Source organism: Cherax quadricarinatus, chromosome 50 (assembly GCF_038502225.1).
Source record: "Cherax quadricarinatus isolate ZL_2023a chromosome 50, ASM3850222v1, whole genome shotgun sequence".
NCBI lineage: Eukaryota > Metazoa > Arthropoda > Malacostraca > Decapoda > Parastacidae > Cherax > Cherax quadricarinatus.
In genome coordinates, this window is record NC_091341.1 from 5,015,701 (window position 1) to 5,040,488 (window position 24,788).

A 24,788-nucleotide genomic window follows, 5' to 3' on the forward strand; every position below is an offset into this window, starting at 1 on the left:
AATAGTCAGACAGGAAATAGTTTTTAGATGCTGATGTGATAAAAAACTAATAAAGAAAACCAAAATACATAGCGCTAATAGGATTAATGAAAGAAAGACAAAATGTAGTTAAGGCCAGAAAAACACTGGCCCATGACCGGGCTCCCAGAGAAGTGAAACTCTTGGTACGCGCTCCAGCTGGAAGGTTTACATGGACCTTGCTCTTACACAACACTCTCTGCACAGTTTCTGTAAATCAGTAAGGTACTCGTTTACATTGCCCCTTCATACGTATTTGCTACCTCTTACCATCACTAAAAACTACAGTCAAACATTCCATTGTCATTTAAAGGACATCGGCTGTGATGAAACTATCATAGTGTTTATGATTTATTTTATTATTTAATATTGATAAGCAAATTACGTATATTAATACTGTTACAGAGTTTATTTAAAATATAAGCCATGTAATGTGAACCACTTACGACGCTGTAAATTTTTTAACAAGATCAAGATCGTCGAACATACGGCCAAAACTACGAAAATTTAACCCCACAAATTTCATGTAAATGAAATTGAAACGGATTATAAATTTAAGGTAAACAATTCTCTGAAAGTGAGTGACATTCTCGAACAATCATGACTGAGGACTAAGGATGAAGGTGTCATTTGAATAGTTCACTGTACAAGGAAGGTTCACCTTTGCGAGTTATATTCTCACGTACGGACAGAACTATTTACTGCCGAAACTGGTGTGAAATTGAAACACAGAATATCTTGTACTAAAATGGACCAGTCAAAAGTGTGGCATACGCTGAGGAAACGACTCCCGGACATTTCACTGACGGCCATTTCACCGAATGGACTTATGGCCAAACTGGCATTTATCACCTATCATAACCTAATTATCCGTTCGGTCAATTGTCCTTGGGTCAAATGTCCGTCAGGTAACTGTGAATAGGTCATCTGTCCGGCCATGGAGAAAACATATCAATTTTACGTTAAAGCAACGCAAACCACACTTATTTAGGCCACCAGCTGCATCTGCAAAGCTCCTCTGACAGACGATGAACCTCCCAAGAAGTTTATATAATGCTATATGCGAGTGACAAGAGAGGTACAATCCTCTTAGCAACTGGCCTCCATGCTCACAGCTATAATAACCCACCAACCCTTCAGCCGAGCTTTCGCGAAGCATAAACAAGCCTCTGTATAAGCCACTTACTCAGAGAAAACTGAAAGACTTGCAACAAAAATTGCTTAAACAGACGGATGTATTTATTTAACGTTTACCCGACTAAAATTGAATTCGTAATGCAAGAGAAGAAAATAATATGCAAGCATATCCAGGCTGCCCCTGTGTTAAATGTTAATATATTTAATGTAACGTTTTCTAGTGAATTTAGCCACTTTCTCCGATGATCATTCTGGTCAAGAATGAGTCATTCTTTTTGCGGCCTCTTTGAAGAACATCATACCACAGTAGATATCAGGAACCTCAGTGGTAAACACAGTATCACCAGTGGTAAACACAGTATCACCAGTGGTAAACACAGTATCACCAGTGGTAAACACAGTATCACCAGTGGTAAACACAGTATCACCAGTGGTAAACACAGTATCACTGGTGGCATACACAGTATCATCGGTATTAAACACAATATCACTAGGGGTACACACAGTATCACTAGTGGTAAACACAGTATCACTGGTGGCATACACAGTATCATCGGTATTAAACACAGTATCACTAGGGGTACACACTATCACTAGTGGTAAACACAGTATCACTGCTGGTATACACAGTATCACTGTTAGTATGCACAGTATCATTGGTGGTATACACAGCATCACTGGTGGTATACACAGCATCACTGGTGGTATACACAGCATCACTGGTGGTATACACAGCATCACTGGTGGTATACACAGCATCACTGGTGGTATACACAGCATCACTGGTGGTATACACAGCATCACTGGTGGTATACAAAGTATCAACGGTGGTGTACACTATCATCGTTGGTATACACAATATCACTAGTGGTAAACAATATCACTAGTGGTATACACAATATCACTAGTGGTAAACACAGTATCACTAGTGGTAAACACAGTATCACTAGTGGTATACACAGTATCACTAGTGTCAGTATCACTAGTATCAGTATCACTAGTATCACTGTTAGCATGCACAGTATCACTGGTGGTATACACAATATCACTAGTGGTAAACACAATATCACTAGTGGTAAACACAATATCACTAGTGGTAAACACAATATCACTAGTGGTAAACACAATATCACTAGTGGTATACACAGCATCACTGGTGGTATACACAGTATCACTAGTGGTAAACACTATCACTAGTGGTAAACACAGTATCACTAGAGGTACACACAGTATCAGTAGTGGTAAACACAATATCACTAGTGGTAAACTTAGTATCACTAGTGGTATACACAGCATCACTAGTGGTATACACAGTATCACTAGTGGTATACACAGCATCACTGGTGGTATACACGGTATCATCGGTGGTATGCACAGTATCACTAGTGGTAAACACAGTATCACTAGAGGTATACACAGTATCACTAGTGGTATACACAGTATCACTAGTGGTATACACAGTATCACTAGTGGTAAACACAGTATCACTAGAGGTATACACAGTATCACTAGTGGTAAACACAGTATCACTAGAGGTATACACAGTATCAGTAGTGGTAAACACAATATCACTAGTGGTAAACTTAGTATCACTAGTGGTATACACAGCATCACTAGTGGTATACACAGCATCACTAGTGGTATACACAGTATCACTAGTGGTATACACAGTATCACTAGTGGTATACACAGCATCACTAGAGGTATACACAGTATCACTAGTGGTATACACAGTATCACTAGTGGTATACACAGTATCACTAGTGGTATACACAGTATCACTAGTGGTATACACAGTATCACTAGTGGTATACACAGTATCACTAGTGGTATACACAGTATCATAGCAAATATGGCCGACAACCCTGAGACATGACAACATCGAGTACAAACTATACACTATATGCGATAGTATACCTTTCTAATGGTCATGACTATAACCATAATTTTTAAAGGGGGTGGAACAGTAAGCCAGCGGAAGGCCTCGGTCAAATGACAAAAAGCTCTAGCTGCGGGTCATCATATGACTAAGACCAGCGTCAGGAAACACTTGTCCTGTTTCCTGCCAAACCTCACGAAACTTATTCTGTCCTAAATATACACAAACATATTTCACTTATGTTACCTTTATGTTCCCATTACACACCCATAAACTCCTATGATTCATCTATTCGCCCCATGACATCCATACGCTGCATAATAACCATACCCATATATTCCCAATGAACAAACATACGCTCCCTTTGTATTGCCATACGCTCCCTTCATACAACCATACACTCTATCAGGGAGCTACGTCGGATCTAATCCCGTATCCCTTGATAGACTGGCTCCATTTTTCCCCTAACACACCTCTGATGGAACCTAATACAAAATGGCTTAATGTCATTATTTTCATTGATAGACTTGTTGATAAACTCATCCAGGAACATTCTAAGGGGATTTCTCACTTAGTGTTTTCATCAAATTTATTTTCGTTACTCAGGTTAGATTCAGTTGGGTTAGACTGTTCTCTATCAATAAATAAATAACATACGACTGTCAATAAAACATGATAAATGATTTATAATATCGACAAGTTGAAGAATAAGACAAGTGCAGCAGTTGGCTGTCTTTATTGTTGATTGAAACGTTTCGCCTACGCAGTAGGCTTCTTCAGTTAAATACAGAGGAGATTAAATTCGAGGCAGCTACGCCTGCTGCCTCCATTTAAAAAAATCTCTGTTATTGTCTGTTATTAAATGGACGTGCAGCGTTAATACGCTTCACGAAGGAAGAATTTATTCAGGTTGGAACAGGAGAAATGGAACTGCCTCGCAACACTTGTCTAAATATATAAATATTCTATTGTATGCATATCTGCTTTAATAATATCCCAGTTTTTCAGTAAAAATGGCAAATTAGAACATACACAGCTCAAAACTAATTAAAATTTTCCACTATGAAACATCACCTTTGAAACCAAACTGAAGCGTCATTTTCTCGTCATCTCAGAGACAAACATCCTAAAATATACCAGCACGTCAAGTTTGAAGATGATCAAAAGTAGTTTTATCACATAATCATTATTTATGCGGTTAAACTAATTTGATAAGGTACAGCGTTTCCAATTTCTTCCATAGAAAAGAAGCCCACTGGGACCTATACAGGCCAGAATCAATATAAACCTGTCTAAGTCAGACTGATCAGCAATTAAGAGTTAATTGGGCTATTAAACAAGCAATTAAGTTTTATTTAGTGTTTGGGTGCATAAGATACCCAGTTTTTACAATGGTCTAGACGATGGTACACATCCGTTACGAGTACATGAAAGGGCATTATGTAGATTTAATCTAGAATTACTCATATAATCAAATGCTGACTTATTTCTAGCAGAGGAGTTGGTCTTCAATTATTTCAATTAAATCAATTTGTTTAATAAAATAGGCTCATGAATACTTAGAGGACCAAAAATCATGGCCAAGATTTCTTTGAAGAAACCCACCTTCTTTCAACAAACCGGCCATATCCCACCGAGGCAGGGTGACCCAAACAGAAAAACAAAAGTTTCTCTTTTTATCTTTAGTAATGTATACAGGAGAAGGGGTTAGTATCCCCTTACATCGGGCATTTTAATCGCCTCTTACGACATGCATGGCTTACGGAGGAAGAATTCTGTTCCACTTCATGGAGATAAATAAACAAGAACAAGAACTAGTAAGAATATAGAAGAAAACCCAGAGTGGTGTGTATACATATTCTTGTACATGCATGTGTAGTGTGACCTAAGTGTAAGTAGAGGTAGCAAGATGTACCTGAAATCTTGCATATTTATGAGACAGAAAAAAGACACCAGGTTGCTGTCTACCAACCTTCTGCCTATATTGAAGAAAAACGTCAGCACTAAAAGTTTGAAGCTGATCAGAAGATACATTCTTCAGTTACTGCACACAATCCAACACCTACACAAAAATTTCAACTCCATTTCAAGAAGCATCAGTCGCCCAAGAATCATGCCATTCAGAACTGTTATTATTTGAATCGCTCATAGGAGGTCATAGTGCCTGGGAATGGAATATATAGAATAGACCGAAGGAAGAGGGATACAATTCCAGTTCCTTGGATCAAGAGCACCTCACCATCATCAAGCCACCCCCGCCTCCCTTGCAGAGGGATACTGCAGTAATTTGCTGAAAAATAAAAATATATGTTCCATTTCGAGATTAAACGTGGTACAAGGGCAGCTACACACATTAAACGTGGTACAATGGTAGCTACACACATTAAACGCGGTACAATGGTAGCTACACACATTAAACGCGGTACAATGACAGCTACACACATTAAACGTGGTACAATGGCAGCTACACACATTAAACGTGGTACAATGGTAGCTACACACATTAAACGTGGTACAATGGCAGCTACACACATTAAACGTGGTACAAGGGCAGCTACACACATTAAACGTGGTACAATGGTAGCTACACACATTAAACGTGGTACAATGGCAGCTACACACATTAAACAAGGCCAACCTTCTCCCACGTAAGATACACCAATGTCGAAATTTTGAAGGCAGACAGAAGAGGTTATAATCAAATAAAGCGCTAAACCGACAAGGGTTACACAGAAGATGTGTTCTCCCATTATTAAGCGAACTTCAGGATGATACACAAGGGTTAATGTTGCACTTATAAAAATCGGCAGATTGGGTTCATCGAAAATATAAATAAAGATCCTAATCCTGGGAAGATATAATTACGACAGTACAGAACTTTTTAAGTTGAATAATAAAAGACATTGAATGTAATAAGACTTCAGAGTTCTGGTTAGAAGAAATTGAAAAGCAAGTCAAAAGCTTCATAACTTTTTTTTATCGCAAAAATCGGCTGCTTGGTGCTTACGTTGAGTGACCCTACACAAGACAACACTTTCACAGCATTTGATTGCTGCCTTCCAGAAGTGTGCGGACGTCACCGGTACGAACCACAGGAGTTCCACTCATAAATGTTGGCTGTAAATAAACTAACCTGCACATAGGAGAATGAAACTGATAATGACGTTTTGGTCAGACATGTAACATTAACTAGTTCTATTTGCGGGTTGTGTATTGTTTCAGTCACGGTAATGTGCCTTTTTATAGACTGAAAAAATGCATATATGAAACAAATTCTAAAGTTATTCAACAAATGTATCGCTGATAAACCCTTGTTTACCTTATTCAACATATCTTGGTAGATGGTGCAGCTTATCATAGCGATCGCAGGATCTACTCTACTCACATCTAATTCTAACACACATTACCTAACGTAGACTACTTTTTCTGACTTTGTAACTGAAACTAGACTTTTGTAACGACTTTGATTTCAATTTTACTCTTGTACTAATATCCACCTCCAGTAACCGCGACTCTCGCACATCCCTGCCCCCTCTCACTCTCAACCTTTCCATTAGTGATGTATCGGATATCCGAATCCGCGGAACATCCGCACAGTTTCTTACATCCGCATCAATGTCCCGTTGGGTTCGGTAACGTGGATTTGGTAAACGATACATAGGCAATAATGGAGTATAATTAAAACGGAATATATGGGAAGTGCCCAGCCTAACCTGTCGTCTGCCCTAACATCTCTACTTGATCTGGCTTGCTGTGTGCTTCGGAGGGCGAGCGGCATTCAAATCATGCTAGGGTCAGCGGTAACAGTAAATAACAAACGATTCACACAGACGGTTGGTAGTGAGTCAATACTGACACTGGTAACTGGTTACTGATATGGTACTACTGAAATAGTACCACACCAGTAACCAGTTACCAGTGTCAGTAGTGACTCACTACCAACCGTCTGTGTGAATCACTACTGACACTGGTAACTGGTTACTGGTATGGTACTACTGAAATCAAAATCCGCGAAACATCTTCACAATTTGAAATTAAGACACATGTGCAACATCTGGGTATCTTTATTGTAGACGTTTCGCCATCCAGTGGCTTTATCAATACAAATTCCAGGACATAACTTAAAGACAGTAGGTGCTCTTCGCACCTACTCAAAGGTTGAGGGACTGATTACCTCATCTTCTGTACATAGTTCTACTGTCTTCAAGTTATGTCCTGGAATTTTTATTGATAAAGCCACTGGATGGCGAAACGTCTACAATAAAGATACCCAGATGTTGCACATGTGTCTTAATTTCATCTTGTCGGTATTATATACCATTCTTGCACATCTTCACAATTTCTTACATCCTCATCTGCAGAATAAGACATCATCATACACATCCGCATATATCTAAATTTTCACATCAGATACATCTCTACTTTCCCTCCCCGCAGCGCTGTATACCCCTAATGCATCATATAACAATGGTTATAAATGACCATAATTTTTAAAGGGGTGGACCGGTAAGCCAGCGGAAGGCCTCGGTCAGATGACCAAAAGCTCCAAAGGCGGGTCATCATCTGACTAAGACCCGCGTCAGGAAACATTTGTCCTGTTTCCTGACGAACCTTACCTAACCTAACCTAACCCTAATGCATGACTAAGTTAATCCATGAATCAATAATCATTCCCACGAAGGTGGTTTACGAGAACTGGGGAAAGGTGGTGGTGGAAGAGGACGGGAAATAAAGAAGAGGATAAAGTATAGGAAGAGAGGAGGTAGAGAAATGGCTGCGGCAGTTCCTACAAATATTATCACTCATGCTGTGAGATTAAGGAACATGGAGACGATGAGGAGGAGGAAGATGAGACAAAGAAAGAGAAGATGGTGGAGGCTGAGGAAGTGTAAAAAAAAATCAACAGAAAAAAATATTACAGATTACATTAAAAGCGAGAAGGAAAAACTGGAGAGAGAGAGAGAGAGAGAGAGAGAGAGAGAGAGAGAGAGAGAGAGAAAGCGACAGAAAAAAAGAGAGGTGGTTTAGCTCCTATACTCTTCAATCATCAGCTCAAGGTGGAGAAAAGGAAGAAAAATTACGTAAAAAATATAAAAAAAATGTGAGCTCCACCATGGTGCTGGAGGGTTGTGAAGACACTGCCTTCCCCACCCTCTTGTCTGCCCTCCCCTTTATACCCCCCTAGTATTTGCCCCTTTCCTCCCCCCCACTACGTTCCTTTGTGTACCCCTTGATCCCCTCTTTATGGAACACTGGTTAACGGCTTTTCCTCCTAATTGATTTTTTGAGCGTGTTGATCCTTATGTTCGTCTCACTGAAGGATTAGTATCGTATCATGACAAGAACCTGTTAGAACCTTGTTACTGTAAATTGGCTTGTTAACACGTCACGTTGGTGCTGGATTGTTAACACGTCACGTTGGTGCTGGATTGTTAACACGTCACGTTGGTCCTGGGTTGCTGTTACGTAGCGTCACGGTACTGAGTGCTGGAGGAAGGAACCTCTTAATTCAGAGAAACATCGTCTCGAAATCTAATGACGGCCCATTTGTGCGCAGATGGTCGACGCGTCAATCTTGTGACGCAGCTGGCGTCTTGAAGCATCGTATGTGCATCATCATGCGTCAAATGGGCGTCATCTTACGAGCGCGACTGACGTCTTCAAGAGTCAGATATACGTCATCGTGCGTCATGTGTGCGTCGGAATAATAAAAATCCTAATTCAACCCAGAGAGAACTTTAATAGATATTGACAGGTGATGCAATTATGACTTATTTGATTGATAGCAACATTTCATTACCGATTTCAATCAGGTTCCTGATATCAACGCCGATTATTTTTCTTTTCCTCTTCCATGGGTGACTTTCTGAAATTTGGACCGTGAAAGGAATATTCTCCGCTGGTTTTTAATACCCAAATGGTGACAAATTCGCTACAAACGCTTGCCAACAGCACATTAATAATTAGCGATCAGGTGCTGCCGAGGATGAAATGGCTTACACGCGCGTCCGTGTAGGACCATAAAATGTAAGTTGAAAATAATTAGTTCCTTAATTACCTTTCTGCTATACAGCCGGAATTAAAAAAAAGATGAAGGCAAAGGGCAGCTAAAGTTAGCATTACTTGGCCATAACCAAGTGCTAAGAGGACAGGGAAAATATACATAGATATGGTTCATCTGACGTGGCTGTTGAAGTTGAGCGACTCCTGATCACCAAGTCGTTGAACCTCAGCTCATATACCTAGAGGGAATTCCAGGGATCAATGTCCCCCCGGCCCGGTCCACGACCAAGCCCCCCTCCCGTCTTCTCTCCATCATCAGTTCCCCTACTTCCCTGTCTCCCTCTTCCCCTTTCTCCTCCACTTTAATTTCCCGGTTCTCTTCATCACCCTTGCGTCGCCCAGGTCAGGCTGACAAATTTAGGAAACCTATCCAGAGTGATGGAGTTTAACAGGGAAAATATAGCTAGCTGTTGTTCCTATGTAACTATTACACCAGGTAGGGTAGCGTCAAACTTCTCATGTACCTACGTTCGTTTAAAAAAAAAATCTCATCCCTTGCTTCTCTATTTCTATAGCACTTGCAAACAAAAACAGTGTTTGTAACAAAGGACAGCGACATAAAATATTTTGTGTAAAATGAATAACAAATGCAGTCTAATACCTAGAGTTGTTCGACAGCACAAACTGAAAAGTGCGGCGAGGAACGCTAATCCTTGAAATCGTCACAGAAAATAACCAAATTCATAAAGTTCCAGAAATTCAACTGTGCCAGATATGAATAGGGCAGAGATACTAAAATAAAATTTCCCCGAGAGACGAGTTCATTAGGCCGCACCACTCATCCTGTGAGGGAGGAAATAACGTTATAATGACAGTACGAAAAACCAGTCCAAATAATTGAAGCTGTTATCGGCTATATTAACTATCCATGACTGCTGCAATACATAGTTATCACTCACTGCCTTTAAAATTACAATCATTATTTACAGGTATCACTGCATTTACTGTCACTGGCTATCCATTTCTTAAATCAATTGCAAAGGCAACTGCTCAATTTCACCACCAGTGGCTTGGTAGGTCCTAATGCATATAGCGGACAGAGAGGTGGCCAGTAGCGAGGGTGAATAAAGGCTGGTTGCAGTTAGTGGACATCAAGTGGCGGCTGATCTTAATGTGTGTAATAATCTGTCTAAAAATTTGGAAACACTAAAGCTTTCATATCTTTGTGGAATGGTGTCGATGGTATCAAGTGAGGCAGCTTCCAACAACTTGTGCCTCTGTTGGTAGTTTTCACGGATGACTAAACCAGCCTAATTACACTTCGTCAGGTGTCCACAATCGTCCCTGTGCTGTACAATGGTGTTGCCATCATCCTGTGTTGCCGAACTAACTCCCGAAGATCTGGTTGTAAATGATATGGTGATAACGACAAGTTTTGAAAAAAGACACTTGTGTACAGTTCGGGACATTATTATAGGAAACGTTTCGCTACGAGTAGCTTCATCAATCCTAATGAAGCCACTCGTGGCGAAACGTTTCCTTTAATAAATGTATCGAACTGTACACAAGTGTCCTTTTTCCCCGAAGACCTGTCTAGCAGTCTCCCCCAGGTACTTTAAGAGCATCCGACGCACGGTATAATGTCTGCTGTGCTGGTCGAAGGTTTGATCTTATGCATCTATTCCATTTTCTGAATGATAATGAAGAGCTTGTTGACTATTTTGATGATCTGAATTTTAAATAGTTTAGCAACATTATATACCACGTTGACATGACTCACGAAATCGTAATGACACGATTGCAAACAAACCATACCACGGGCGGGGATATCCACGCCCGTGGTATGGTTTATACCACGTTGCTAATCAGCAAAACAATGTCTAGTGACTTCCTTTACTATGTTGGTGATTGCTCTGTAAAATATATGCAGAAAACATACCACACGTTTTACCGTTATTTTCAAGTCACAGAAAACTTGAAAGCAACAGAGATATTTTGTGATGAATGGTTTGAAAAACCGACAAGTTGAAGATTGAGACACTTATGCAGCATATGGGAATCTTTATTCAGGAAACGTTTCGCCACACAGTGGCTTCATCAGTCCAATACAAAGAGGAAGGCGTAAGGAGAGGAGGAGTATGAGGTAATCAGTCCCTCAGCCTGGAGTCGATGTGTTCAGTCCATCAATCTTGTAGAATGTACAGCATAGGGCCGTAGACGTGGCTTATATACTGTAGTGAGGTGACTTGAAGCAGACGGAGGCGGGATCATAGTGGTATCATCCACTAGTCGAAGTAGATCTTTGTCCAAAGGTTGAACAAGCGTTGAAGAATTCTTTGTAAGAAGATCCCATGATGCTGCAGTATATAAGCCACGTCTACGGCCCTATGCTGTACATTCTACAAGATTGATGGACTGAACACATCGACTCCAGGCTGAGGGACTGATTACCTCATACTCCTCCTCTCCTTACGCCTTCCTCTTTGTATTGGACTGATGAAGCCACTGTGTGGCGAAACGTTTCCTGAATAAAGATTCCCATATGCTGCATAAGTGTCTCAATCTTCACAGAGATATTTTATCGATCCACTTCACACAGCCTGGGTAATTTGTAATTACAATTAAAATAGCCTCTCTATGCTATTATGGCTTGAATGACTTTACAATTCATACCAACAGTACCGGACGAATAGATACCTTTCTCGAGTGAAGATTGTGGTAAGAACGGCGGATGAAAAACTAAATACATCGTAGTAAATATCTTTCAGTGAACTTCCACTGGGGAATCCCGCCTACCAGTGAATATGCCCTCGTCTGCTACACCTGACGTTACTATATAAGCGCCAGGATTCTTTCTTCTGCTTCAGAATCTCCACGACTATGGTGCTGTTCGCACCTACTCCTAGGTTGAGTGACTGATTACCTCATCTTCTGTACATAGTTCTACTGTCTTCAAGTTATGTCCTAGAATTTGTATTGATAAAGCCACTGGATGGCGAAACGTCTACAATAAAGATACCCAGATGTTGCACATGTGTCTTACTCTCATCTTGCTGGCTAGTGCAGAGCACCAGTCCTTGTTCAGTGTCGATGTTTCCTCCAGTGTTCAACTCAGTCCTACTTTTATCCTACCGTAAAGTCTCATGTGCAATAAATTTTAAAACCCCCATTTTATTGGTTTTATTGTTTTTTTTGTGTGTTCATCAACAGATTGCTGGTTGTTAGGTTCGCGTGCTTCTGGAAAGCATTCGTTGAAGCGATTTATGAATAGTATTTGTCTTGAAAGCTCAATCATAAATGGAATCAGATCTTTCAGGCATTTTCCTCATTGGAGAAAAAATGCAGGACTGAAAATATTAGTTGGGATCTTGTTCTAGTCATATTAACGATGACTGGCATGTGACAGCATGGTTGTCCAGATCTCTAATAGTAATATAATAATATATTTATTTCTGCAAGTACAAGGTATACAGACCACAGCTGACATCAATGATATACGACTATATAGAAAGCCGCTTGTTACGCAGAGCATTTCGGGCAAATTAGGTCAATTTTGTCCCAGAATGCGACCCACGCCAGCCAACTAACATCCAGGTACCCATTTTATATTGATGGGTGAATAGGGTCATCAGGTGTTTTATGGAAACACGTCCTAATGTTCTCCAGCAGTACCGGAGATACGGACTCAGTCCTCAGCGTGTGAAATGAGTACCCTAGCGATCGAACTACGGGCTCGCAAAATTCATACCGATGATTTCACCTCATGAGAATCTTTAGAAAACAGGGGTATCCTTATAGCTATCTCACTCATCTGAAATATATCATATGAAATATATATCGTCTGTTTATAAGATTGTTCATTACCTTTTAAGTTGAGGCGGCTTAAAAGTTTTCCTCCAACGGTAAGTAGCCTCGTGTGGTTGTCAACTCGCCACTGCCACCTGCCACCTGCAACACATTAACATTCGAATAAATTACTTAAAAAAATCTAACAATATTAATACTATTGGCTAACAAAATTCTGATTAACTTCCATCAAACTGAAACCGATTATTTGTATTCTCTACAACATAAAGCAGCTTCGTATATTCTCCACATTTCCACGTTTACTTTGGTCACCTGCGATGCAATTTACGATTAGTTTCAGTACTCGAGAAGGTAATAAAACTATCTAAATGAAAAATGAATGAACATTTGCCTGGGAACAGTTTCAGGTTTTAAGGGACGTGTGTCCAAATGTTATCAAAAGTTTAATACGCTGAATAACTAAACTGTTTAGTGCTGCGAAATATTAAATTGCAATTATGTGTCTGTAGGTATGTATGGATACATATATGTATATGTATGTATATATGCATGTATATATATATGTCATCCCGAATAGGTAAAACTTGGGATTTTGGCTTAAACAGCAACGCTCTTTTTGCCGAATAAGGTAAGCGAAAATTTGTGAATGCAATAATTTCTCAAAAATCATTCTGAACCTGACGAAAAAAATATATTTCATTGTGTTTGCTTATTATTAAATTATTGTAAATTTGTGTAAAATATATTTAGTTGGATTAAGCTAAATTAAATTGGGCTTGTTATAATCAAGTTAAGTTTTCTAAGGTTCTTTTGGTACAAAATTATTAATTTTTACATTAACATAAATGAAAAAAATATCTTTAAAAGTATAAGAGAAATTTTTAGGAAGGACTTTATTTTAAATGAGTTCTTGCTGGTTGACCAGTTTTACCTATTCGTCACGACATTATACATACATACATACATACATACACACACACACACACACACACACAATCATTTTCGTACTGTATAGGGGCCTACGTTTTTAATGAACAGAAGCAGTGTTATTATCTTAAAGTGCCCCTAAGGATTCTCGACTAAAACTGGTTTACACCAGGTCTGTTTTAATTTTGATGTTATTCGCCAGGAAAGCTACACTGTTGCGGTGGTGACGAGTTTGTTAAGTAGGACCTTGGAAGGAAGGAGCGTTACACAGGAACGCTTAGTGCACTCTAGGAAGGTATATTGTTACTCAACTAGAACCGCCAACCCGAAATCGATAACTGTATTACGGTGGCTCTTACCTGAAGGGTTAATGTAAATATTTTCGGCTTTGATGTCCACGTGAACCCTTTTGCGATAGTGGATCAGATCCAAAATCCGGCAAACATGGGAAAGAATGCTTAACAATTCGCAAATGGGCGAAATTATTTACAAACACACTCTCAGTCAAGCATGATTCGAACCTACACACACACACACACACACACACAAGGTTCGAATCCTCTTTTGGACAGAGATAATATTTATAGGAAAGTATCTTGAAGTTTTCCTTTGGGGAAGGTTCTCTATTCTTGAGAAAATCTAAGCAGGTTTCCCCGGCGTACTCTGATACCAGCCAGGTGCTCAGCATACACAACCCCTCAAGGGAGGTTCCTTGACGCTGGTGAGGGGCTCTTGATCTAGGGAATTGGATCTGTGCTCCGGTTCCCTGAATTGAGTCTGATTACCTTCCATCCCCCCTCCCACCTAGTGCGCTGTATAATGCTACGGGTTTAGCGCTACCCATGATAATAGTAATTATAATCAGCATACACAATAATTAGTTTCTCCACTCCGGGGATGAATTAGGTACTTGCGCAAGAACTGGGTATCCTTATTACGTAGACGGTTCGCCAGCCAGCGGCTTAATCAATACAATACAGAGACAGAAATATAGGACTGAAGTGGCAGATGAGGTAAACAAGTCCCACAGCCCAGCAGGTATTTAGCACCGTAGTCTTCACAATTCTGACGCCAGTATTTAATTGAGCTCATATGCTGAAGTCAGATGAGGTGATGAAAGCACTGTGTCACTGGTAGGCAATACACCTCATCAGAGTCCAGTATACAGGCCCACTTCTTGCCGTCTTTGCTTCAGATTCCTCAAGACTACGGCACTGAACACCTGCTGCTAGATTGTGGAACTGATCATCTCATCTACCACTTCAGCCTCTGTTTTTATCCCTCTATTGTATTGATAAAGCTACTGATTGAAGAAACTTCTACTTAAGGATACCCAGTTATTGCACGTATGTATAATTCTTCAACTTATCGTTATTATATACCACTGATGTTATGATGCTCCTGGAGTCGAGTATCGTGATGACAGTTTTGTCTAGTGAGTAGTGGTGATGCTTTGTGCAGTGATTGTTTTGTACAGTATGTACTAATAATAGTTCATATGTATTGGGAAATGATAATTTTTGTGTTAGGTAAGACACATATGCAACAGTTAGGTATCTTTATTATGAAACGTTTCGCCTACACAGTAGGCTTCTTCAGTCAAGTACAGAAAAGTTGATAGAAGCAGAAGATACTTGAAGACGATGTAATCAGTCCATCACCCTTAAAGTTTTGAGGTGGTCAGTCCCTCAGTCTGGAGAAGAGCATTGTTCCATAGTATGAAACAATATGGAGAAGAAGTGACAGGATGGAGCTTTTTATAGCGCCAAGAGGTGAGATGTAGGCCACTAGGAGAGGTAAGAACTCAGATGTTGAGAGGTCAGGTCCCTCTCAAATCCAGCCCCTCTCACTAGTGGAAGTTGTCGAAGTTGATTGAAGGTCTGTACCAAGATACCCTTGTGTTGCAGTGTCTGACAGATTGAACATTAAAATGGTATAAAATACCATTTTAATGTTCGATAATTTTTGTGTAGTGTGCAGTGATGGTGTTTTACATGTGATGGCAGCTTTCATGTACAGTAGTGATATTTTTGGGTTTTCACCTCAGTGCTCTTATGTACACAGCGTCTATGTAGCCCAAAATTTTATTTTACAGAAGTTAACTACTGAAATAGCAGCCTTCCATATCCACACATTGTTGAAATGACTAAGAGACCTATTGCTGTTTTTTTTCTTACAAACAACCATCTTGAACTAAGTATGAACCTGAAACTAATTTATTCTATCTTGCTTAATATTTGAAACTTAGCGTAAAAGTTGCCTTCAAAATGCAAATACTTTCAAGTATCAGTTTATTAGAAAAATCTCTAAACACTTCTGTAGGAAGCATTTTCTCGGTACCTTGATGCTAAGTACTTGTGCTGTCGCACAACCTAACTGGCAGCCTCACCATGCCTAATCACACTATGTATGCCACTACGATTCTTAAATCTTTCAAACCAACCTTTGCTGGCCTTAAATTCACTCACATCACCACTAGTTGAAGGCAATTTCTTTACCAAATCGTCATGCAAACTGGAAAACCCTTGTATCTGCAGTTGAAACAGCATGAATATTCCATTTTATTTGGACAGGACTCTAATGCCTTTTTTTTTTGTATACGAGGGACACAGGTCACTTGACTGGTAACTTGGGAAAGTATTATTGCTGTGAAACTTGTATATTGAATGTTAAATTCTCTTATCTGGTATAATGCCCATTTTTTTTTTAATATGAACCCTGGTTTATTTAAACCCAAAAGTAATTTGATCAGTAATTCAGTCCTTGGTTAAAAGATTGATCCTTGTACCATAAAAATTAGGTTGTGATCCTTATACTATCTCGAACATACGTCAGTTAGAACTTAGTTTTAAATTGAAAAAAGTTAAAATCAATTAATCCTTTCAAGTTTTTATCATAACGATTTTACAAGGTAATGAGAGACAAAGCTTAGAGTTTAAAATGAGGATAAACTAGATTTTCCAGATTAATTTATTCAATTGTACTAGCTGCCATAGTTCTGTGTACAAGTTCTTACTGGACAAGGCTTTCGTATGGCTTGAAATATAAATATACCTTCTACCGCTTAGTTCATCTCTGGACTTACGAATTTTATTGTAGACCAGCGTACTCTGCTGAGAGCACATATTATTACTATTATTTTCACAATATGCGCTTAACCCATGCAGGCCAAAAGCACCAAAAGGCTGAGAAAAGCTATTAGCGACTTTCTGAAGGAAGAACAGGTAAAGTGACAACTCAGGAGGGGAAGTAGATTATGAAAAAACAGTGTTCGGCTGTCAAGAAAGCCTGACAAGCTGTACAGAAATGCTGGGCACCTCTGTGACTGTCAGTCTTGTATGGCCAGCATGTAAGCGGGCGAGAAGTGTTTCCCAAATGCGAGTTCGCTTTAGATACTGAGAATTTGAAGGCATGTGATGTAGTCTATCAAGACGCACAGTCAGTTGCACTCTGCACGGAGGCGGACACTTGCTCGATACTTGTGCTGGCACAAGTAATTGTGAAATCATCTACATATAAAGAAGACCAAATGCCTTGAGGTAGTACTGAAACCAGAATGTTAACAGCTAGTGAAAAAAACATTGTTCTATTGTTTTATTGTTCTATTGTTTTAATGACCTATCACAACGTGGCGACCACCAGCGTACTTAGTGCAAAAAGACATTTGTAGAGAGGGACTTTATTGAGACATATCGTCTCTTGACAGGCTTGTCTCTTATCACACTTTGTTGGCTTTACACCATTTGTTTTCAGGATATGCACTTAGTAAATGCTTACCAGCAGAGCAAGTTTAGCAGCTGAAAGAGATGCAATAAATGCAATAATTCATCTATGGAAGATGTCGGTAATGAGAAAAGAGGAAGGATAACATGTAGAGCGAGACAAGTTTGCACGCTGAAACTCCAACAGAGGCAATAAGGACGAGAAAAGTAATAAGAATTAAAAATAAAGGGAAAGTGGTCGCTATCATAATCATTTACCACTACTCAAAACCTAACGCCACAGACGTTGTGCAAAGTGAGAGGTCAATATGTGGTGTGTGTATGTTCGACGGTCTACACGAGTCTGAGCCCCAGTATTCAAAGCATATAAAGAAAAGGAAAAAAGACACCCACAGGTTACCACTAGTTACAGTGGGCCTAATACCAAAGGAAATTAAGACAGTTAAATTCTTCTAAAAAAAAAGTATTGGTTCAGATAAACATGAAGGAAGGTTAAAAGATAAGGGATGAGAGGAAAAGCACGAAAACCAGGCTGTATATCGCTTACCTAAAATACTGGCTGCAGCATAAAAGAGCAACGTCTGGATAAACAGTCTGGTATATGGAATGTCAGTGCACACTAGAGCTGAACATTAAAATGGTATAAAATACCGACAGGTTGTTAGGTAAGACACATATGCAACAGTTAGGTATCTTTATTTCGAAACGTTTCGCCTACACAGTAGGCTTCTTCAGTCGAGTACAGAAAAGTTGATAGAAGCAGAAGATTCTTGAAGACGATGTAATCAGTCCATCACCCTTAAAGTTTTGAGGTTGTCAGTCCCTCAGTCTGGAGAAGAGCATTGTTCCATAGTATGAAACAATAAAGATACCTAACTGTTGCATATACGCACACTAGAGCTGCTCCTTCATTATAGGAGGCATCGGGGTTAGGATAGGTAGATTGTAAAATATCGTAATTGAAGATATGAACGTCAGGAATCTGGCAAAGTTAAGTTCCTTGGAAACCAGCGCATTAGGAAGAAAGTTGGGAGATTAACACATGGAGCTCATCCCGATTTCCCTTGTATCCCCTAATATTTAATATAAAAGAGACATTGTTTAAAAAAAGCAAAGTCGGTAAAATTAATGTAGGCGAGAGTTCAATGAAATCAGGCTTCGGTGGTAGCTGGTGAGAGTTCACAATCCACACAACATATGTTGTGTAGATTGTGAGACAGCATTAGTAGGCTTTGAAGAAGCGGGACAAAAAGAGTTACAAGTAGGTATAGCTGTTTTCTTACTGTATATTTGGCTTGCCCATTTGGAGTTTAATGGTTGTATCAGGCAGGGACGAGTTTTCGAGCACTTTACCGCGTTTGAGATTACCTGGGAGATCATCAGATTCTATGGAGGTATCAGAATCCATAGAGCAATGTGTGTCATGTAAATAAACAGTAATGACTTCTCTCGTGTCCTCATCTGAAGCGGGAGGAACCCAATTCTCCTCCTCTACGAGGGATAGCAAAGGAGTAGAACTGGGTGGAATCCCAGGGGTCTGTAGAGGATCCCTGAACATTCAGTGGGAATAGAGGGGGTGGGGAGTATGGGAAGGGATTGCAGAAACATATGGAATGGAATATGAGCGTACATAACTCATATCCTTAGAATAAACGAAAGCATAAAAATGGAATTTTGGAGAACTAAATAAGAGTCTTGAGTAGAAATAGGTGGCTCTGCTTGAAGTTCGCCTCTCTCACCTGCGGAACAGAGAACGCAGATTACGAGAGCTGTGTGGAGTTTGAAACAGAAAGAGTTTCAGAGTGAAGCCCTCCAAAGACATTGCACACAAGAGGTGAAGAAGAGGTGGCTGTTTCTAATGGAAGTTTGGAAGTCATGCGATCATATGATATTCTGGGCAGAAGACCTAATCTGTGAATACATTCCATATTCTGGCCGTGTGACATGCCCGTATTCGTTAAGAAATACGGGACACGAGAGGGAACAGGCAGGGTGAGCCCCAGCAAAATTCAGACATGAACTCACCTGTAGAATTCATCTCCTTGAATCAGAAAGTCAGAGCCAGGGTAATTTGAGCACGAATGAGCGAGTGTAGTAACCGCTAACACTTACGACATTGTTGAAAGGCAAGAAAGAACTCTCTCACCATTAAGCAGCTTCCTGCTAAGCACACTGTAGTGGAACCTCACGGCTAACGTTAATTTGGTACCACTGCTTGGGCACCGACGTTGCCCTCTTATGGGGCGGACAAAGGTATCAAAGTGTTAACTTTGAGTATAGGTAGCCGTTGCAGTTCCTGGAAAATGTCCTCTGGTCATTAAGAAAACTCTCGTTGATTAACTTTTGAGAAGATGACCTTTCTACAGCACGTACTGAGATAAACATGTCTGCGTACAGCGACAGACGTATCATCTACAGATTGTAGTCAAATTTTTCGTTGTGTGGCATCAGTAGTCTTTACTACACTACTCCATCGTGCTGGGTGGGAAAAGTGTCCTCTGGGTCTACCGTTCTCAGGATTGTTTGACTTGCTACACCAGCCTGCCGTACACACATACTATTGATCGTAACTAATCCTGGGTACAACCCTCTCCAATTTTCCGCTTCACCTTTCCTATGAACATACTTTTTTTCTACTGAAACCCTATTCTAGTGATTCATAGATTAACCATCATCTAATATACCGTACCTCTCTAAATAAACTCGCCTTCTGAAGTCTAGATTTTTCAATTTGGTAATTTGCTAAAAAAAATGATCTCTAATTGTTTTTCTATGTTGCGCTCATAATGGAATGTTTGACAATATTCTTATCGTAATACTGTCAGCTCAGACTGACAAATTTATTTACCTCACATGTGGAAAAATCCATCCTATGTGATCGTATATAGCAGGGAAACACAGCTAGCGGCCGCGGCCCGGTCACAGACTGGGCCGCGGGGGCGTTGACCCCCGGAACTCTCTCCAGGTAAACATACAATGAGCACCCTGGAGACTCCGGCACACGGGAGACCCCGGCACACGGGAGACCCCGGCACACGGGAGACCCCGGCACACGGGAGACCCCGGCACACGGGAGACCCCGGCACACGGGAGACCCCGGCACACGGGAGACCCCGGCACACGGGAGACCCCGGCACACGGGAGACCCCGGCACACGGGAGACCCCGGCACACGGGAGACCCCGGCACACGGGAGACCCCGGCACACGGGAGACCCCGGCACACAGGAGACCCCGGCTCTGGGGAGAGCCCGGCACACGGGAGACTCCGGCACACGGGAGACCCCGGCACACGGGAGACCCCGGCACACGGGAGACCCCGGCACACGGGAGACCCCGGCACACTTCTGATGTATCCAATTTTGCTCAATAAAAGATAAGGATCCCTTTCTTTTTCCTTTCCTCAAATTACCAATACACAAATCCTTCCCTCATGTCTCCTTCCCTCAGCAAATATTGCAGATTCCCCCCTTTCCTTCCCATCCCTCCCTGCCTCCTTCCCTTCCCTTCCTGCTTCCCTCCCTTCCTGCTTCCCTCCCTTCCTGCTTCCCTCCCTGCCTCCTTCCCTCCAAACCTACCTACCTCCCTAATTCTGAATATGGTAGGAGCTCCCATATTATCAAAACTCAGGGCGCATTTCCAATAAAGTAAATCCATAAAACCAATAACAGTGGGCTAAAGGTAGAGGGGGGGGGGGGAGGAGAAGAGAGGGAGAGGGTTAGAACATGTAAAAAGGAGAGGGGGTTAGAAAAGGTAAAGAGGAGAGAGGGTTAGAATAGGTAAAGAGGGGAGAGGGTTAGAATAGGTAAAGAGAAGAGGGAGAGGTTAGAATAGGTAAAGAGAGAGGGAGGGTTAGAATAGGTAAAAGGAAGAGTCAGAGGTCTAGAATAGAGGGAGAGGGTTAGAATAAAGAGTGGGAAAGGGTTAGAACAGGTAAAGAGGAGAGGGAGAGGGTTAGAATAGGTAAAGATGAGAGAGTTAGAATAGATAAAGAGGGTTAGAATAGGTAAAGAGAGGGTTAGAATAGGTAAAGAGGGTTAGAAAAGGTAAAGAGGGTTAGAATAGGTAAAGAGAGGGTTAGAATAGGTAAAAAGAGGGTTAGAATAGGTAAAGAGAGGGTTAGAATAGGTAAAGAGAGGGTTAGAATAGGTAAAGAGGAGAGGGATAGTGTTAGAATAAGGAAAGAATGAATTAGTATATGGGAAAGAGGTGGAGGAAGGGGGGGTATGGGAAGAAGTGGAGGACATGGCAAGGGGAAAGGAAGAGAGAACTGGGAAAGATTAAAGGGAGAGAACAAGGATTAGGAGAGGAGAGGAGGGAAGTGAGGCTGTAAGGGGCAGGGGAAGAGAGAGAATTGGAAGTGACGGGAAGTGCCTCAGGATTATGAGTGGGTAGTTGGAGATTGGGAGGGTGGGAAGGGGAGGGGTGGTTGTTGGTGAGGATATCAGTGGGGATTGGGGAGTTGGTGGGGGGGTAGGATTGAATGGGCTGGGAGTGGATGGGGGGGTAGGAAAGAGGTGTTTGGGTGGGGGTTTGGACGGGGGAGGGCAATGACTGGCACTAGGTTCAAGATGTTTAATATTATTAGTCATTACCAATCCACTATCATATACTCTTATTTTCCCCTCTCCTTCGCTTCTATCTTTTTGCCACACCACCTTTCCCCTTACTCCTTCCCTCCCTTTTGCTCTTTCCGTAACTCACTCACTCACTTTCTCTCTCTCTCTCTTGCATCCTTCCTTCCCCTCTTTTCCTCCCTCTATATCTTCACCACCTCCTCCTCTCCCTCCGTCACCTCTTCCCCCTCTCCGTCACCTCTTCCCCCTCTCCTTCACCTCTTTCCTCCCTCCCCCTCCCTGGTGATATGTTGCGACACAAACTATACCCCCAGAGTGATATACAGCGCTACAATGACCCTTTTAAAATGATGTACACAGAAAATACCACAGAGGCGTCACAGCACATCGGCCGTATAATGCCTACACCAGCCTGATCTAAGTCGAAATCACCAGGCATAGAACACGCGATACACACACACACACACACACACACATACACACACACACACACACACATACACACACACACACACACACACACACACACACACATACACACACACACACACACACAAACAAATTCAACAGGCCAAGTGTCTATCAGAAAGTGTCTTTCACAATTGGTAACTAACACACACTACCAAAGATCCTGGACAAAACGAAGGACTGGTCAGACAAGTGGTCACAAATTCAACCCGTGCCAGCACAAGGATCTGATAACTGGGGAAGCAGAAAGACAACCGGAAACTGTGTATTGACAGTTGGGGGTTAGACTCTGGAACCTCACTCACGGAGGCAGACCTAGGGGTAAGCATAGTGCTGAGGATATCAAACCAAGTGCATAAACTCTACGGGGAACGCTCGCTAGGTGAATAACATTAGCTTCAGGTAATCAAAAGTCATTCACAAAACTTTGGAAGTCGTGTTAAGCCCACTTTAAAATTTGCTGCACCAGCCTTTAACCCACACCTGAAAAAGATTGCAAATAAAACCGGTAGACATGTTTGTCAAGCACTGATTAGATTGCATACATATACCGGGTGTAACACTCAGTGTATTTACTGGGCTAGGCGAGGCTTCCGCTCAAAATTTGCTCACCGGTATCCAGCAAATTCCAGAGAATTTTCTCAATACTGAGCCCACACTTGATTCTTGATATCATGATGAAAAATCATTAACTACCACCATGTACACATTGTCTAAAGAAACACACACAGCATACAACTCGTCAGGACGTCATTTGTAGATACCTACGGAAAGATTTTCAGGTTGGACGCCTGTTGGTCATGACCGCAAGACGGAAATCCGAGAGAGAGATCATCAGTTTTCTGCAGACTGAATGTTTGCTCCACCTACACCTTATTTATATCTTCCCTGCCGCACCGCTCTCTCTCTCTCTCCCCATCACTTCCTATCTCCCTATCTCCTTCCTCTCACACATATATCACTCATCTGTATCCCTCCCTCACTTTCATTTCACCTCGTAGCTAAACAAGCATTAAATAAAGAGAATGTTAAGTACAACTTTGGTTTTCAAACAGAAGTTTACGAAACATTGTCAGAAAGGAACTAGCAAACGAGCTTTAAGTAAAACAATATAGAAAGTAACTAGCAGATTCATTATCAATCATAATGAGACATGTCAAACATACCAGTAGAGAAAACAAGGTCAGAAGATTGCAAGATGTTGTGACTTAGACTGAGGCTAGGCTATAAATATCTCTGTAATGTTGTTACTGCTAGACTAAGGCTAGGCTATAAGTGTGTCTGACAGTACGGTTTGTATGGGAGGTAACAATGACTTATATAAAATATAAAGTGTGGAGACAAGAGACAGGACCATACAAAATCCAACCTATCAGACACACCTCTATGCAAACCTTACAAGATAAGGCAAAATACCTCATTGTTAATGATGTATCCTAAATCTAGATGAACAGCTAGATAAACAAACTGTCTTTGCAGAGAGTGAAACCCAGCTCTGGGTAAAGTTTTTTTTTTTATAATATTTAGTGGTAACGAGACAACAGTTTTTTGAGATTGTGTTCCTTACTGTACTATGGATTTGAGGGGGACTTGCACATAAGTAAATAGAATTATCAAAGCTTATTTCTTAGTAGCATTGAAAATTGGGTTTGGCAAATATTCTGTTAGAGTAATGGATTGTGAAGGCCTAGTACGGGCCAACAGGCCTGTTGCAGTGTTACTCTTTTCTTATGTTCTTATGTACTTATGTACAAGAACTATATGAAGTAATATTTCTTTCTGGTGATGTAACAAAGCTCGGTGGGGTCTGACAAAGACCCATTGTGACTTCTGAAATCCCGTATTTTGAGCTACCGCTCACAGGATAAGCTGCGGGTGTGCAATAAACCAGCCGCTCAGGTGGCACAACTATAAAAACTGCGCCTCAGGCTGTACCGAATCTACTGTCAAAATGCATCTGTATGACAAATGACAGCAAGTGCACAGATGAGTACATACTGTCCACTCTCACGAACTCGTAAGCTTACAAAAAGGTATAGAGTCCACAGGGGAGCTATGAACCAGCGCAGACAAGCAGCAGTCACAAAATGGGGAATAAAGAATATTTACACACTCAAATAGTTTTAGCTTTGCATTTTCTCACCACAGTGTGACAACGTTTTTACACACACACACACACATATATATATATATATATATATATATATATATATATATATATACATATATATATATACATATATATATATATA

General features: G+C 40.9%; 1 long non-coding RNA gene across 1 annotated transcript in view; it reads right to left on the minus strand.

Annotated features, from left to right (window-relative positions):
• LOC138854125 (uncharacterized) overlaps nt 1-24,788 on the minus strand; it is a 386,990-nt gene that overhangs the window by 270,093 nt on the left and 92,109 nt on the right. The window contains exon 2 of the long non-coding RNA XR_011393334.1: nt 12,902-12,985. This is a non-coding gene — a long non-coding RNA (uncharacterized lncRNA). The remainder of the gene's footprint in view (nt 1-12,901; nt 12,986-24,788) is intronic.